General features: G+C 39.9%; 1 long non-coding RNA gene across 1 annotated transcript in view; it reads right to left on the reverse strand.

The window, feature by feature from the left end:
- LOC110147888 (uncharacterized) overlaps nucleotides 1-17,390 on the reverse strand; it is a 74,058-nt gene that overhangs the window by 1,796 nt on the left and 54,872 nt on the right. The window lies entirely within an intron of this gene.

Genomic DNA, 17,390 nt, shown 5'->3' on the forward strand with positions numbered 1-17,390 from the left:
ACTTTCTCCATTTGCTGAAACTAGCAAACAAGTTTCTAATCACATCTTTATGGAACTGTTCAGACCATAAGGCTCATTTATGGCAAATAGTTTGCATGACCTATGACTTTGGAGAATGAGGTATGGGGAAAGAAATCAAGTATAAATCTAAAGAATGATTTATCTTACCCTTACTCGGTTTCTTTCCTGTATAAATCTTGCTTTAATAATTTTTTAGAGTGAAGAAATTCCTGTTGTTTTACTTCCTTTCCTCATTGGATGTTAATCCTTCTAATAATAATAGTGACATTGTGATTGTTAATAGCAATGACTCCTGTTATGAGTATTATTATGACTCAGGTTCCTCACTGTAAAATCAGGATCACAGTAGAAACTATTCCTTAATGTTGTGAATACTAAGGGAGTTTCACACATACAGTGCTCACAACCAAATACTGTACAGAGTAAGTGCTCAATAAATAATGCCCCTCTTTATCATAGTTTTTGATTCGGTACATGTAAGACTAGTATTATCTGCATTTCACAGGGAAGGGAACTGAGGCTCAGAGAAATTAAGTCACTTGTACAAGGTGGCACAGCTAGCAGGGGCTCTTCCTGTTCTGCTGTGTTCTAAATGTCACACAGCCATCCTAGTTTTAATTATAGAACAGATAATCATTATTTAAACTCTTTTGCAAATAACAGTTAAGGCTTTGGAGGAAAAATTATTTGGAAAATGGATTTAACTTACTTTCTACTTAAAATTCTCATTAGAGGCCACCTTGTCTTTGCGTCCATGTGCTTTTTCCTACCTATGGACACAACTCCCTGGCGCACCCATCTTAACACCTCACAGTGTGGCCAGTCAGGGTTGGGTCTCCAAACACTAGAGGCTGTGGACCTCCTTGAAGACACTCAGGAAGCACATAGAGATCTTTACCCCAAGTACATCAAGTGCCTGCTATGTGCAGCCTTGGCCTGGAACACACCTTCTCCACATGTGCTATTCCATGACATCACAGATAGCCCTGGGTTTGTCTCAGTTAAGGCTGGGATGATTTCCAGCTGTGGACAGGGAATACTGGTAACTGATGCCTGCAGCATGTGTTCAGCAAGCGAGACCCGGCATCCTCTCCAGGAGAGTCAACAGACTGGCCATCTGTGTTCTTTATGACACTTCCCTAAAAGAAGAGACTCCATGTGTGACTGTACAGGCAGTGACTGCATTTTTCCAGTCAGGCACATGAAGTTCAGCCCCTCGAAGCTCTCCTGAAATAGCCCTACATCATGGCCAATGGCGATGGACAGGGAGGCCTGGCTTGCTGCAGTCCATGGGGTCACAAAGAGTCAGACACAACTGAGCAACTGAACTGAACTGATGGCCAATGACACTGGGTGCTGAACACCTTGCAGACCCTCAGACTTGCCCTGGAGAGCCAACTCTGCCCTGGGCCCAGGGATGCCCTGGATGCTTGGCCCCCCGGGCTGCTGTACAATTCCCTCTAGTTTGGGACCTGGAAGATGTTCTTTTTTGATAAATTTGGACCCACTTTTGGACAGGCCCATTGCACCAGGCAGTTTTTGAACCAGAAATAATGTATTAGGTTGACCAAAATGTTCATTTTGGCTTTTCCATAAGATTTGATGGAAAAACCCAAACGAACTTTTTGACCAACCCAATAAATTACCATGAGAGGAAAAGTACTCTTGCCTCTCTCCCCATTGAAAACCTCTTAGAATTTTTAACAAATGGAAAAAAAGATCCAGCACCATAGGAGGTGCTGGGCTGTCTTGTGATCCTGAGCACATATCCTGGAAAAGAAAATGCCTGGGCAATCAATTCCAGATACTGGAAATACAAGAAACAAAAACACAACCTTCTAAATACTGGTCAATCTGTTTCCTCATCCTCACGCATCCTTTTCTCATGGTAAATCCAGTTTCTCAGGACTGCCTTTGTGGTCTTTACACTAATGAACCACCTGAGAGTCTGGAAGCCAAAGAGTCAGGCTGAAAGAACAGATGTCATTTCTATATGTGTTCTGACTCTTCTGGCCTCAAGATTTACATTCATGATACTGGACAGATGGATAGGCCAGAGTGAAACAGAGTGGAGACAAGGGTCTAAGTTAGGTGAGGCATCTGCCCACCTAATCCCTTTCCCCACACTTCCTCCTTAACATCTCAGCTCAATGAGGTGGTCATTTCTGTTCTCATATTGTAGGTGAGGTAACTAAGTCACTTAGAACTTCACCAGAGCACATAGAGGAGGAGCTGGGATTAAACTCAGTCCTGTGTGTAGTGGCTTCCCAGATGACACAAGTAGTAAAGAACCCGCCAGCCAATGCAGGAGACTTGGGTTAGATCCCTGGGTCAGGAAGATTCCCTGGAGGGGGGCAAAGCTCCCACTCCAGTGTTCCTGCCTGGAGAATCCCATGGACAGAAGAGCCTGGCAGGCTATAATCCATAGGGTCACAAAGAGTTGGACGCAAGTGAAGCAACTTAGCATGCATGCACCACCCAAAAAGTCTGTATAACTACCTGAGTCCCTCGTGGGAAAATATCAGATTAATAAAACTGCAATCCCAGGACTTCCCTGATGGTCCAGTGGCTCCCACTGTGGGCTCCCAATGCAGGGGGCCTGGGTTCCATCCTTAGTCAGGGATCTCAGTCCCATGTGCCACAACCAAGACCCAGGGCAGCCAAATAAATAAATAAATAGAAATATATATTAAGCAACAACAAAAATGTTTTTAAAGAGAGAAAAAGGCAATCCCAGAGGTAGGCAGGGAGATGAAAGAACTTTTCATTTTTGAATTCTAAATGTCACACAGCCATCCTAGTTTTAATTATAGAACAGATAATCATTATGTATCAAAATTCTTCTCTGCATAACAGTTGGTTTAAGGCTTTTGAGGAGAAATTATTTGGAAAATGCGTTTAGCTCACTTTCTACTTAAAATTCACATTAGAGCAACTATTTTAAGTACAATGAAATGCCGTTTTAATAATTTCATAATATATTTTTGTGATGGATAGCTACTTTAAATTTATATGCCAGCAATGTAAATGGCCGTAAGTGATTTTTCATCATCGTGAATGAACGAATGGTAAGTAGCTTGAGATATACCAATGCGAGGGCGATGCAGGCATACCATTTATAGTTGATTAAACTAAAAGGATGCTAATCAGTCTGTATATTTAATACATCACCCATTGGGAAAGGAGGTTGATTTGCTGAGATAAAAAATTGTTTTTGAGAGTTAGAATGAACTCTAACAAGGACTTGACTTTAATAAGTATTTTGGTGGTGAGAACACACAATTACAGTTGCTAAGGCTTATTAGTTTGACCTTAAGAAATAACTGTACCCTTAGAACCAAATGAAGGGAGGTCTGGGAGGAAGTCTTTATAGGATTTCCCAGTAGACAGACTGGCAATTGATTTTCTCCTCTGGCATAAGAAAGACTGACACTCATGAAAATATCAGCCCTGAAACTTGGTGCTTGTATATTGGCACCTAGGCTCTACATCATCAACTCAATGGACATGAGTTAGAGCAAACTCCAGAAGACAGTGAAGGAGATGGAAGCTTGGTGTGCAGCAGTCCATGGGATTGAAAAGAGTTGGACACAACTGAAGGATTGAACAACAACAAGGCTCTACACTACATTTTTTTCCTTTATTTTTATTAGTTGGAAGCTAATTACTTTACAATATTGTAGTGCTTTTTGCCATACATTGACATGAATCAGCCATGGATTTACATGTATTCCCCATCGTGAACCCCCCCTCCCACCTACCTCTCCATCCCATCCCTCTGGGTCATCCCAGTGCACCAGCCCCGAGCACTTGTCTCATGCATCCAACCTGGGCTGGCGATCTGTTTCACACTTTATAATATACATGTTTTGATGCTGTTCTCTCAGATCATCCCACCCTCGCCTTCTCCCATAGAGTCTAAAAGTCTGTTCTGTACATCTGTGTCTTTTTTTCTGTCTTGCATATAGGATACTTGTTCCCATCTTTCTAAATTCCATATATATGTTAGTATACTGCATTGGTGTTTTTCTTTCTGGCTTACTTCACTCTGTATAATGGGCTCCAGTTTCATCCATTTCATTAGAACTGATTCAAATTATTCTTTTTAATGGCTGAGTAATATTCCATTGTGTATATGTACCACAGCTCTCTTATCCATTCGTCTGCTGATGGGCATCTAGGTTGCTTCCATGTCCTGGCTATTATTAACAGTGCTGCGATGAACATTGGGGTGCACATGTCTCTTTCAGATCTGGTTTCCTCGGTGTGTATGCCCAGAAGTGGTATTGCTGGGTCATATGGCAGTTCTATTTCCAGTTTTTTAAGGAATCTCCACACTGTTCTCCATAGAGGCTGTACTAGTTTGCATTCCCACCAACAATGTAAGAGGGTTCCCTTTTCTCCACACCCTCTCCAGCATTTATTGCTTGTAGACTTTTGGATAACAGCCATCCTGACTGGCGTGTAATGGTACCTCATTGAGGTTTTGATTTGCATTTCTCTGATAATGAGTGATGTTGATCATCTTTTCATGTGTTTGTTAACCATCTGTATGTCTTCTTTGGAGAAATGTCTGTTTAGATCTTTGGCCCATTTTTTGATTGGGTCATTTATTTTTCTGGAATTGAGCTGCAGGTGTTGCTTGTATATTTTTGAGATTAATCCTTTGTCTGTTTCTTCATTTGCTATTATTTTCTCCCATTCTGAAGGCTGTCTTTTCACCTTGCTTATAGTTTCCTTTGTTGTGCAAAAGCTTTTAAGTTTAACTAGGTCCCATTTGTTTATTTTTGCTTTTATTTCCAATATTCTGGGAGGTGGGTCATAGAGGATCTTGCTGTGATTTATGTCAGAGAGTGTTTTGCCTATGTTCTCCTCTAGGAGTTTTATAGTTTCTGGTCTTACATTTAGATCTTTAATTCATTTTGAGTTTATTTTTGTGTATGGTGTTAGAAAGTGTTTTAGTTTCATTCTTTTACAAGTGGTTGACCAGTTTTCCCAGCACCACTTGTTAAAGAGGTTGTTTTTTTTCCATTGTGTATTCTTGCCTCCTTTGTCGAAGATAAGGTGTCTGTAGGTACGTGGATTTATCTCTGGGCTTTCTATTTTGTTCCATTGATCTATATTTCTGTCTTTGTGCCAGTACCATACTGTCTTGATGACTGTGGCTTTGTAGTAGAGCCTGAAGTCAGGCAGGTTGATTCCTACAGTTCCATTCTTCTTTCTCAAGATTGCTTTGGCTATTCGAGGTTTTTTGTATTTCCATACAAATAGTAAAATTATTTGTTCTAGTTCTGTGAAGAATACCATTGGTAGCTTGATAGGGATTGCATTGAATCTATAGATTGCTTTGAGTGGTATACTCATTTTCACAATATTGATTCTTCCAATCCATGAATCCATTTCTCCATCTATTTATGTCCTCCTTGATTTCTTTCATCAGTTTTTTTATAGTTTTCTTTGTTGATTTTGAATTTTTAAAAAGGCTCTTCATAAAGCTTTACTATTAGACGTAATTACATCAAAGGGGAAGTAGTTTAGCCTTGACCTGGCAGCAATGCAACCTTTTAAAAATCATATACTTGTGAAGCAACATGAGATTCTACTGATTCTTCTGCCATAAAAAAATTTTGGCTGGACTTCCCTGGTGGTCCAGTGGTTAAAACATCGCTTTCCAATGCAGGCGGTGCAGTTCCATCCCTGGTGGGGGAGCTAAGATCCCACATGCCTCTAGGCCAAAAGCCCAAAACATAAAACAGAAATAATATTGTGACAAATTCAATAAAGACTTTAAAAACGACCCACACTAAAAAAAAAAAAAAAGCTAAAAAAATTTTGGCCGAAATCTTTAATTGCAATGACTAGAGGTGAATTAAATAACATTTTTTTAAAGGAAGTCTACTCTATTTTCACACAGCTAATTTTTTTGAGGCACCCAGGATTGCTTTACAAATTGTTTTGATCAGATTTTGTCAGTAAAGAATCAGGTTTGTTTCAATGAGGGGGTCAAGCTCTTTGATGTGTATTGATCACCTTTGACAAAACACGTTTGCAGTTAATTGTTATAGCAATGTATTAGCTGATTTGGACATTGATAACTTTTCTTGGGAAGAAGAAAGGATAAATTTAGATGTAAAATTAGTTTAAATTGTTAATCCATAATTTATCCTTGAGTGTATTATTTTACAATTCTATGATACTTTACAAACTGGAAAAAAAAAAACCCAAAGCTTTATTATATAGATACCATTAAAGTCATTTCATTTTCTGTACTTTCTACATTTTACCAATTTTAATTGTAGCCCTATTATGATGTGTTATGGTAAAACCAGGCAGATCGTAATTTTGTCTGATATTTAAAAATGAAAAGTATGTAGGATTTAAAGTTTCTAAATATTTCAGGGACAACATTACACATATATGGAGTTCATTTATTTCTTTTTCAGTATGCATCCCAGTAAACAGCTACTGAATGTTTATTCAGTATAAACCACTGAGCTGAGTCATGATGTGGTTACAAAGAGGAATAAAATATAGCACCTTCTGCATGGGGAGTGTTTGTTAGGCTAATTATTTAGCTGCTATAACAAAGAGATCTAAAATACAGTGTTTTAATTAAAATAGAAATACATTTATTTCACCTCAGCCCATAGGCATATCCAGAGCTATGGGAGTGTTCTGCCACCCTGAACCTGTGGTTTCCCAGATTGATTGAACCATCAGATCTCCCAGCCAGAAGGAATGAGAGGTTCAGAACAAACACCTTGCAATTAAGAGGATGACCCAGAAATCACATATATTATTTCTGCCTGCTTCTGTCATTGGAGTGAATTTAGTTTTGTAGCCACATTTAAGGAATGTAGTCTCTAACTGGCAGGGGAACCCAACTAGGGAACTCCATCGCTGGTAAGAATGGGAGCTCAGTAATTAAAAGGGTCAAAATAATTTTTAAAAATTGCAGTATATTTGATTTACAATGTTGTGTTAATTTCTGCCGTACAGCAAAATGAATCTGGTAGATACATACACACTCTTCTTTATATTCTTTTCCATTATAGTTTATCTCAGGATGCTGAGTATAGTTCCCTGTACTATACAGTAGGACTTTGTTGTTTATCCATCCTATATATAGTAGTTTGCATCTACTAATCCCAAACTTCCAATCCGTCCCTCCCCCACATCCCTTCCCACTTGACAACAAGTCTGTTATCTGTATCTGTGAGATTGTTTCAGTTTAATAGATAAAACTTCATCTGTGTCATGTTTAAATTCTGTTATACATCTAAGTGATATCATAGTGTATTTGTCTTTTTCTGACTTCTTTCATTTAGTGTGATAATCACTAAGCCCATCCATGTTTCTGCAAATGGCATTATTTCATTCTTCATTGTGGCTGAGTAGTATTCCATTATATATATATATATATATATATATATATATATATATATATATATCACCTCTTCTTTATTCATCTGTTGATGGACATTTAGGTTGTTGCCATGTCTTGGCTTTTGTGAATAGTGCTGCTATGAACATAGGGGTCCATGTATCTTTTTAAATCGTAGTTTTGTCTGGATATATGCCCAGGAGTGGGATTACTGGATCATATGGTAGTTCTATTTTTGTTTTTTGAGGAACCTCCATAGTGTTCTCCATCGTGTCTACACCAACTTGCATTCCTGCAAATAGTGTAGGAGGGTTCCTTTTTCTCCACACCATCTCCAGCATTTGTTACTTGCAGACTTTTTTAATGATGGCCATTAATGATTGCTGACAGGTGTGAGGTGATACCTCATTATAATTTTGATTTGTATTTCTCTTAATTGCTGACCACGTTGAGCACTTTTCCATGTGCCTACTGGCCATCTGTATGTCTTCTCCGGAGAAATGTTTATCTAGGTCTTCTGCCCATTTTTCAGTTGTGTTATTTGCTTTTTTGTTGTTGAGTTGTATCAGCTGTTTGTATATTTTGGAAATTAAGCCCTAGTCAGTGACATTGTTTGCAAATATTTCCTCCCATTTCATAGGTTGTCTTTTCATTTTGTTTCTGGTTTCCTTTGCTGTGAGAAAGTCTGTCGTCTGGTACTGTTTTTAAAGTCAAAAGTATTTGCTGTTGCCTTTGGGGAAGAAACCTCACTTGTTCTCTGGCACAGGAGCCTAGGACTTGGAGGGTCGGTCAGCGTTCTCTGCGCTCACCTCATCCTGTCCTGTCTGCGTCCAGCCAACTTTGCTTCTCCCCAGATGCTTGTGAAGGTCCCTCAGGGCCCCACCCTTCGCAGTAAGTGACTCTCATTATAAAAGCAATTTGAGAATGGGCAATGGGATGTCCTCCAAACTACCATCCTCCCACACTGTCTCCCCCACCCCCAAACTTAAACTCTTGTTGGATCAGAATTAATACCCTGGGCACCATGAGCATCTCCAGTGGATCTGTAGAGGGAATGGCCCCATCTTTTGACATGCCACGTGTCTTCAAGTCAAAGGTGATCATTTCACATTGAAGAGAACAGACTGTGTGGGTCTGGTTTTCCATCTTCTTTAAAAGACTTGTAATGAGAGCCAGGTGGAAAGTTTCTGGCCTGTGATACTGCGCTGTACATGGGGGAGTCTAATCCATGCCGCCCATCTTGGTTCTTTGTCATGATGATTATTCTGGGATGCTCTGAGCTTTGGTTTGGTCCTTGACTAACCACGGAATTGCTACATGCCCTTCAGAGGTATTTTACTGTGCTCCTCCATGTCTAGCTGTACTACTGTTATTATATGATATCAGATTTCTCCACAAAATGCTTTTGCCATTGGCTATTCATTTGTGTGCAACAACAAGATGATTTACTGCACTGAATCCACTCTGTAGTATTTGGTGACCTTCACTGGGAGTTCAGCGTTCTTGGCAGCATCTTTCCCCTTGGCCACAGAGGAGTCCTGTGTTTCCCTGAATCCTTCCAAGAGTTGGGAATGCAACAGCAGCAGCCGAAGGAACAACAGACATGAATTCAGAAAAGTACAGGAAAAGAATGATCAGCTGAAGCAGTTCTCTTTTGATGCCAAACATTGTATAGGGTTCAGTGATAGGTTGGCTGCCACGTGGCAATTTTGAGCAGGAGAAAAAGAACCATATGTGTATTGACGTGTGATTTCATATTTTAAACACAGATGATAGATTTTTCACTACAGATTTGACTCATTGGGCCATATGAGTGATTACATTTACATGCTGAAATATATAATATATATATATATATATATATATATATAATTTTATTAAAGTATAGTTGATATAGGCTTCTCTGGTGGCCCAGCAGTAAAGAACCTGTCTGTAGTACAGGAGATGTAGGTTTGATCTCTGGGTCAGGAAGATCTCCTGGAGAAGGAAATGGCAACCCACTCCAGGATTCTTGCCTGGGAAATCCAATGGACAGAAGAGCCTGGGAGGCTATAGTCCATGGTGTTTCAAAAAGAATCGGCTAGGACTTAGTGACTAAATAACAACAACAGCTGATGTGCATTGCTGTGTTAATTTCTGATGTACAGCAGTGTGACTGAGTTATATATATATATATATATATACATATACCTGGGCTTCCCTGGTGGCTCAGTTGGTAAAGAATCTACTTGCAGTGCAGGAGACCAGGATTCGACCCTTGGTCGGGAAGATCCCCTGGACAAGGCAATGGCTACCACTCTTGCCTAGAGAATCCCATGAACAAAGGAGTCTGGCAGGCTACAGTCCATGGGGTCACAAAGAGTTGGACATGACTGTGCAACTAAGCATGCATACACACATATATACACACATTCTTTTTTATATTCTTTTCCCTTATGGTTTATCCAAGGATATTGAATATAATTCCCTATGCTATACAGTAGGCCCTTGGTGTTTCTCCATCCTAAATGTAATAGTTTGCATCTGCTAACCCTAAACTCCCAGTCCATCCCTCCCCTGCTCTCCCCCTTGGCAACCCCAAGTCTGTTCTCTGTGTCTCTGAGTCTGAGAAACCTCTATTATGTTTTTAACCAGACACAAATAAAACTTTAGAACTTCACAAAAAGAAATTAATCTAGTGGGTGGATGATGTCAGCACCTAAATTTCTGTTAATGCTTTCAAAGTGGGCTTTTTAAAAATGCTTTTTTAAAAAAATGTTCCACTGATTAGAAAACCAACGCTTGTTGAGGTACACAGCGTCTTTGAGCGAGCATTCCAAAAAAATGAATATGGCCTCTGGCCTGGATGTTTCTCTCCTCAGCATTCCTAGCTGACGCAGCCACATTTCTCCAGTTATATGTTCTGTTAGCCTCCAGACTCCTGGGCTGTCCCACCCTAACGCATTGACGTTGCCATACTACCATAAAAGTCCGCCCTGTGAGTAATATTTAAGAAACAAAGCAAATGGGCTGCATCAACATAAAAAGGCGGCCTCCCCTCCTGGATGGAAGAAAACATACCCTTCATACTCTGGCTGCCAGAGTTCCCGTCTTCCCAAAAGGAAGGTGACTTCCAAAGTGTAGAAAGCTTCATCCCAGAGCACAGAGACAGCCATGATCTCTGCTTCTGTTTTTAACTCTTTCCCCGAGGGTATTGTAATGCATCAAATCTTAACTCTAAAGCTGTGTTTGAGATCAAGAGAAATATTTAAAACATTTGTGCGTTCAGTTCATGATTCAGAGATTTATTTATAAGCCTGTTGATTTGAGGACACCCAGCTTTTGCATTTAAACTGCCGAAGTGAGTCATGTTTGTGGGAGGTAATTACTACCAGAAAGTACAACTGACTTGTAAGCTTCTTTTTAAAATGTCCATTCACAATCCACAATTACTGTAAATAACGGGCTATCAGGAATCTTGCTCAGTTTTATGGCTGTATATCTTTATTAAGCGTGCATTAGGCTATACCCAAACAGACTTGTGTCACAGAGGGATTCTTGAAGGAAAAGTGAGTCCCCTTTTGAAAGTATCAGTATAGGTTTCTGAGGATGTAGAATTGGAAAGATATATCTCAAGGTCTCTTTTGCATTATAGGGAACAAAGCTGAGAAAACAGCTGGCTCAAAAGAGAAATAACAGATTCCCGTTTGTGGAAAGTGTATATGTGGTTCATGCATCTTTAAAGACCAGATCCAACCCACTATCGTTATGGCAGGCACCTCCCTCTTTAACACCTCAGTGCCTCTCTCTGGCTGAGGCCTTGTCTTCCTGGGGGGCTCTCTGACTCTCCGCTTAGAGACTGTTGAAGCCCACGCCCCTCTGACTAGCAGCAGAGTGGGAAGCTTCTTCTGGTCACAGTGCCAGAGTTTTTGAGAACATCCTGTGGTCCAAATATCCGTGACAGGGGAGGAGGCCTCACCAGGCAGTGTCTGATAGCTCCCAGAAGGTGTCTGGAGAGCCAGTGTTGTACAGAGGAGAAGGAGTCGGGGAGGATTTGGTGTCTGGATTCAGTTTACATAGGGGACAGGGGTGGAAAAACACCAGGACAAGGTAGAATTTCCCTAGACCAGCTCTGGCCCACTTGCTGGTTTTACTCAGCCCTAGCTTTGCCCATCTTCAACTTGACCTTACTTAGCACAGCTCTGCCATGACACCAAGGCCTTCTGGTCTCCCCTAAAGCTCCCTTGACACCTGACCAGACACACTTATTTTGGTGGGTTTGAGACTCAACCAGCTCTATCACCAGCTTCCTCAGGCTGCCTATGACTCAGCTGTCTTCTCAAACCTGTTCACAGACACTCATTCATTCTTCACTCATTACTCATCATTCATTCAATAACCATGCACTGTCTCCCCTCTGTGTGCCAGACATGTTGGGTTCTGGAATGTACCTGGAATGTAACCTAGCCACCGTCTTTGGGGATCACATTGCTTGGCTGGATAGACAGCCATGAAAAGTGGCACTTTCAAAACCATGTACTTAGTGTTGGGGTGAGTGGGCACTCTAGGGACACATTAGGAAGGTGCTCTACCTGATTTGGGAAAGTTGAAAACACTCCCATGAAAGTTGATAACACCTTCATGACAGCTCATGTTTAAGCAAAGCTGTGAAGGAAAAGTAGGAGGCAGGAGACCTACAAGGAACAAAGGAAAAGAGAGAAGGTACAATAATCTATGAGGAAGGAAAGGAACAAACCAAAGTCTGAGATCCAGGCAGATACAGTTCAGAGAAGCATGATGAGTTCACAGTGGATGGGGCAGAAAGTGGAACAATTAGTGGAATGATGACAGCACCAGGGTGGGGAGACCAGACATGAAGGGTCCCAATTACATTCAATGTTAAGGTGTTGAATCAGTCGGTGGATGAACCCCATGTACCATGTTTCCATTAAGGCAGCCATTTCCAGATTTGTCGTAAGCTTGTGTCTAAGCATTCAAGTTTAATCCCAAACAGTTTAGTGGACTCAAGAAAGCCATTTGGCTGGCTTCCGTGCCCTCCTGTCTGTCCACAGTTAACTGAGGCTGTGACCAGGGCACGCGCACTGTTTGTGTCCTTGACTGGTGGTCTTGCCCGATGTGACCTCCTATGTTCAAACACTCTGAACTCCATCTGGGCCCACCACATAACTTTCAGAGCTTCTATTTTATGCATTTTTATCAAAATGTCTCTTGGTTAATTTTAACTCAAAATCTGGAATGTATACGAATATAGGAGCTTACCATTCACTCCACAAATATTAGAGTAACTACTATGTACAAGAGAATGTTCCAGACAATACAGTAATGACTGAAAAAGACTCAGCCTCCAGCTTTACAGAGTCAAAGACAGACAAATAAACAAGACCTCAGAAAGTGACAGTTGTTATACAGAAAACTATTATGAGATAATGTTTGTTCTATAGAAAAGGTAAGAAGAAGGGTCTGAGGGTCTATGTTGTTTTACTTTAGGACTGTAACATACACACACACACACAAGAATAGATGCAGGCTACCACACTCTAAGCCTGTATCAATGTAAGTTTCTTAATGACCTCAGGGTTCCAAAATTAGAGAATTCACGTAACTAGTTACAGATCATAGACTTGGATAGTTATGTTACCGACGCTTGTCAATTTCAGTTTTTCAAGAATCTTCTGATTTTGAGTTTATTAAATTCAAGGTGTGATTATAGTTTTAGCCTTTTAGTGGAATAAAGAGGATTTTGCCATAATCTTATGGTCTAAATGCCCCTGGTTTATTTTTTTAAGGTAAAGTCTTTTAAATGTATTTATTTATGGCTGCACTGGGTGTTTGTTGCTGTGAGAAGTCTTTCTCTAGTTTTGGCAAGTGGGGGCCACTCTCTGGTTGGGGTGCAAGGTCTTCTCATTGCCATGGCTTCTCTTGTTGTGGAGCATAGGCTCTAGGCATGTGGGCTTCAGTAGTTGTAGCTCATGGAGTTAGTTGCTCTACAGCATGTGAGATTGAACCAGGGATAGAACCCGTGTCCCCTGCATTGGCAGACAGATTCTTAATCATTGGACCACCAGGGAAGACTGCCCCTGGTTTAAATCTGTGACTTGATGCATTTCTGAATTAGGATTTTGCTTTAAGCAAATGATAGTTAAGCACTTCAACATTTATATTGTGTCTTAATTTTCCATTTGAAGGATGGAAAAACATTACAATCTTTTGGATGACAGTAAGGACTTTGTTTACTCGGAGGGACATAGGTCCTCCTGTATATGCCCAGTAGGGTGGACAGGAAAGAGGACTAGAGAAGCAGGACTTGAAGAAAGATGAGCTGAAAATTTCCAGAATTGTAGGACAGTCTGAATCCTCAAGTTAAAGGGACACCAGTAGCAAGCAGGATGAAGAAAAAATAAGTACAACATAGTGAGGCTGAAGAACATAAAAAAATAAAGAGAAAAACAGGGAAGAACAAATCTGACCTGACCCCTCTTTCTTTTATTTTAACTTTTATCTTCTGTTGCCTGTGCTTAGTCATGCTGGCCCTGCACCCTTTTGGAAATAGTAGTTCATATAGCCTGAAATATGTCCTATGCTCAAGGTTCTGACCTTTAAAGATGTAACACTTTTCCATTCATATAGAGATAAAAAGTTGCAGAATAGAAAATAACATTTGTGTTGTTGGAGGTTTACAGTAACTTCGCGACCTGATCTACCTGGACAGCTGTAAGAACAAAATATTTATACAAAGAAGAGGTTTCTTTGAAAACAAAGAAGTTTTCAACAACTGACTACACCCTCTTGCCTTTAAAATGCTCCCCTTGCCTTTAAAACTGCTTTGCTGAAACCCTCCTGAGAGTTCAGAGTTTGGGGGGCACAAGCTACCTGTCTGTTTGCATGGCCTCTGCAATAAACTTTTCTCTTTTCCAACTGTAACATTTTGGTTTGTTTGGCTTCCCTGTGCATTGAACACACAAACTTGTGTGCAGTAACAAAAACTTTAAAACCATCAGAGATAAAAGACAGATTCCATGCAATGTAGCACTCAGTAGACTGACAGTGGACATGTCATTATTACAACAATTGTGGGGAGACAGTAATATCTTTATGACCCAGGAAAAATTAACCTCCATCTAGGATTTTAGACTGCAAAACTATAAAATGCAAAAATAGGCATTCCCATAATTGCAAAGATTTAGAATGTCAAACAATCACAATATATATAGAGAGGATATATTTTTAAAAAATGAACCCAGAGAAAAAATATAGACCAGCTAACAGTGAACACCAATGTTGATAGGAATAAAAGGCAATATTAATATATTAACATTTTTAGTTTATAGTCTATCTTTTAATCTTATATCTAATAGTCTAATATGACTACTAGAAGCATTTTTATTGTTGTGTAGGATAAACCTGAAGTTCTAGATAACAGTATGAAGTATTTCATGGGAGAAGTTTAAACTACTGACCAACTTTACACTTAGCTTTAAAAACATCTTAACGGGCTTCCCTGGTAGCTCAGTGGTAAAGAATCTGCCTGCCTACGCTGGAGATATGGATTCAGCTCCTGGTCTGGGAAGATTCCATATGCCATGGAGCAGCTAAGCTCATGTGCCATGCTCTAGAGCCTGTGAGCTGCAACAAGAGAAACCACTGCAATGAGAAGCCCACATACTGCAACCAGAGAGTAGGCCCCCCACTTGCTGCAACTCGAGAAAAGCCACATGCAGCAATGAAGACCCAGGGCAGCCAAAAATAAATAAATGTTTTAAGATATTTTAAAATTTTAGTGGTAATCACCAAAAGAATAGAATCTATAGTTTTCAAACAAGTAGCAGGGAGAAATTGGAAGATGGAAGACCAACAGGAGACAGAAAAGAATATTGCAAAAGAAGTGATGGTAAACTAAAAGTACTAACGTTAGAAATATATGCAATAAATGAACAATCACAATAAATGCAAACGGATTAAGCCAGAAGTCAGAAAACTTCTTTTCTGTAAAGGACTAGGTAATAAATATATTCAGGTACTACGGGTCACATACAATGTCTGCAATTCTTTAAAAACCTGAAAATCATCCTTAGCTTGTGTACAGCTTGCAAGCAGTGTGGGCTTCCCTGGTGGTTCAGATGGTAAAGAATCTGCCTGCAGTGTGGGAGACCTGGTTTGATCCCTGGGTTGTGCAGATACCCTGGAGAAGGGAACAGCTACTCACTCCAGTATTCTGACCTGGAGAATTCCACAGACAGAAGAACCTGGCAGGCTACAGTCCATGGGGTTGCAAAAAGTCAGACACAATCCCTTTGCAAGCTGTACAAAAACAGATTTCAGGCCAGATTTCACTCTTGAGAGTAGTTGGTCCACTTGTGAATTAATTTTTATCAGACAAATATTTTTTCCATGTATACTTGTTTATTTTTTATTGAAGTATAGTTGATTTACAATGTTGTGTTAGTTTTAGGTGTACAACAAAGTATATCATGTATTGTTTTTGTTGTTTAGTTGCGAAGTCGCCTCTGACTCTTACAACCCCGTTAGACTGTAGCCCACCAGGCTCCTCTGTCCATGGGATTTCCCAGGCAAGAATACTCGAGTCGCTTGCCATTTCCTTCTCCAGGGGGATCTTCCTGACCCAGAGATTGAACATGCATCTCCTGTACTGGCAGGCGGATTCTTTACTATGGAGCCACCAGGGCAGGCCCTATATCATATATATGTGTGTGTTACACTGTGCTCAGTCACTTTATTCATGTTTGACTCTTTGTGACCCCATGGACTGCTTTTCTGTCCATGATATTATCCCATAAAGAATACTAGAGTGAATTGCCACTTCCTCCTCCAAGGGTTGGATCTTCCCAGCTCGGGAATCAAACCTGTGTCTCCTGTGCTCCTGCATTGGCAGGAAGTTTCTTTATCACTGAACCACTTGGGAAACTCATCACATATATTTAATTTTTCATATTCTTTTGCCATATAGCTTATTGCAAAATATTGAATATATAATAGATTCTTGTTATCTGTTTTATATATAGTAGTGTGTATATGTTACTCCCAAACTCCCAATTTATCCCTCCCTCCCACCTTTCACCTTTGGTGACGATAAGTCTGTTTTCTATGTCTATGAGTCTGTTTGTGTTTTGTGAATCAGTTCATTTATGTCTTTATTTTTTTGGTTCCACATATAAGTGAAATATGATATTTGTCTTTGTCTGACTTACTTCACTTAGTATGATAATCTCTAGGTCCATCTAGGTTGCTGCAAATGGCATTATTTTATTATTTTTTATGGCTGAATAGTATTCCATTGTATACATGTACCACATCTTCTTTGTCCATTCATCTGTTGATGGACATTTAGGTTGCTTCTGTGCCTTGGCTACTGTAAATATAGTACCGAAGTGAACACTGGGGTGCATTGCATGTATCTTTTCAAATTATGGTTTTCTCTGGATATATGCCCAGGAGTAAGATTGCAGGATCATATGGTAGCTCTATATTTAATTTTCTTTTTTTTTAATTTAGTTTTTAAAGTAAACTCCATACTGTTCTCCATAGTGCCTGTGGCCAATAATGTAGGAAGATTTCCTTTTCTACACCCTTTCCAGTTTTTATTGTTTGTAGACATTTTGATGGTGGCCATTCTGACTGATATGAGGTGATGCCTCATGGTAGTTTTGATTTGCATTTCTCTTTTTGATGTGATGGCAAAAGTGGTATTATTTCCTTAATTTCCCTTTCCCATCTTTCTTTGTAAATGTTTAGAAATGTAACAGATTTCTGTGTATTAATTTTGTTTCCCACACAGACAAAAATTTTCAGGGTGGAATTTTTAAAGTCAGCTCTATCTTTCTGACAAGAATCTTAAAAAATCACATAAAAGATTTATAATAAAGGGTGAGGAAGATACTCTATGCATATACAGCTGACCCTTGAACAACACAGGTTTGAACTATGTAGATCCACCTATATGTGGATTTTCTTCAATAGAAAATACCAC

This window comes from Odocoileus virginianus, chromosome 9 (assembly GCF_023699985.2).
Source record: "Odocoileus virginianus isolate 20LAN1187 ecotype Illinois chromosome 9, Ovbor_1.2, whole genome shotgun sequence".
Lineage (NCBI taxonomy): Eukaryota > Metazoa > Chordata > Mammalia > Artiodactyla > Cervidae > Odocoileus > Odocoileus virginianus.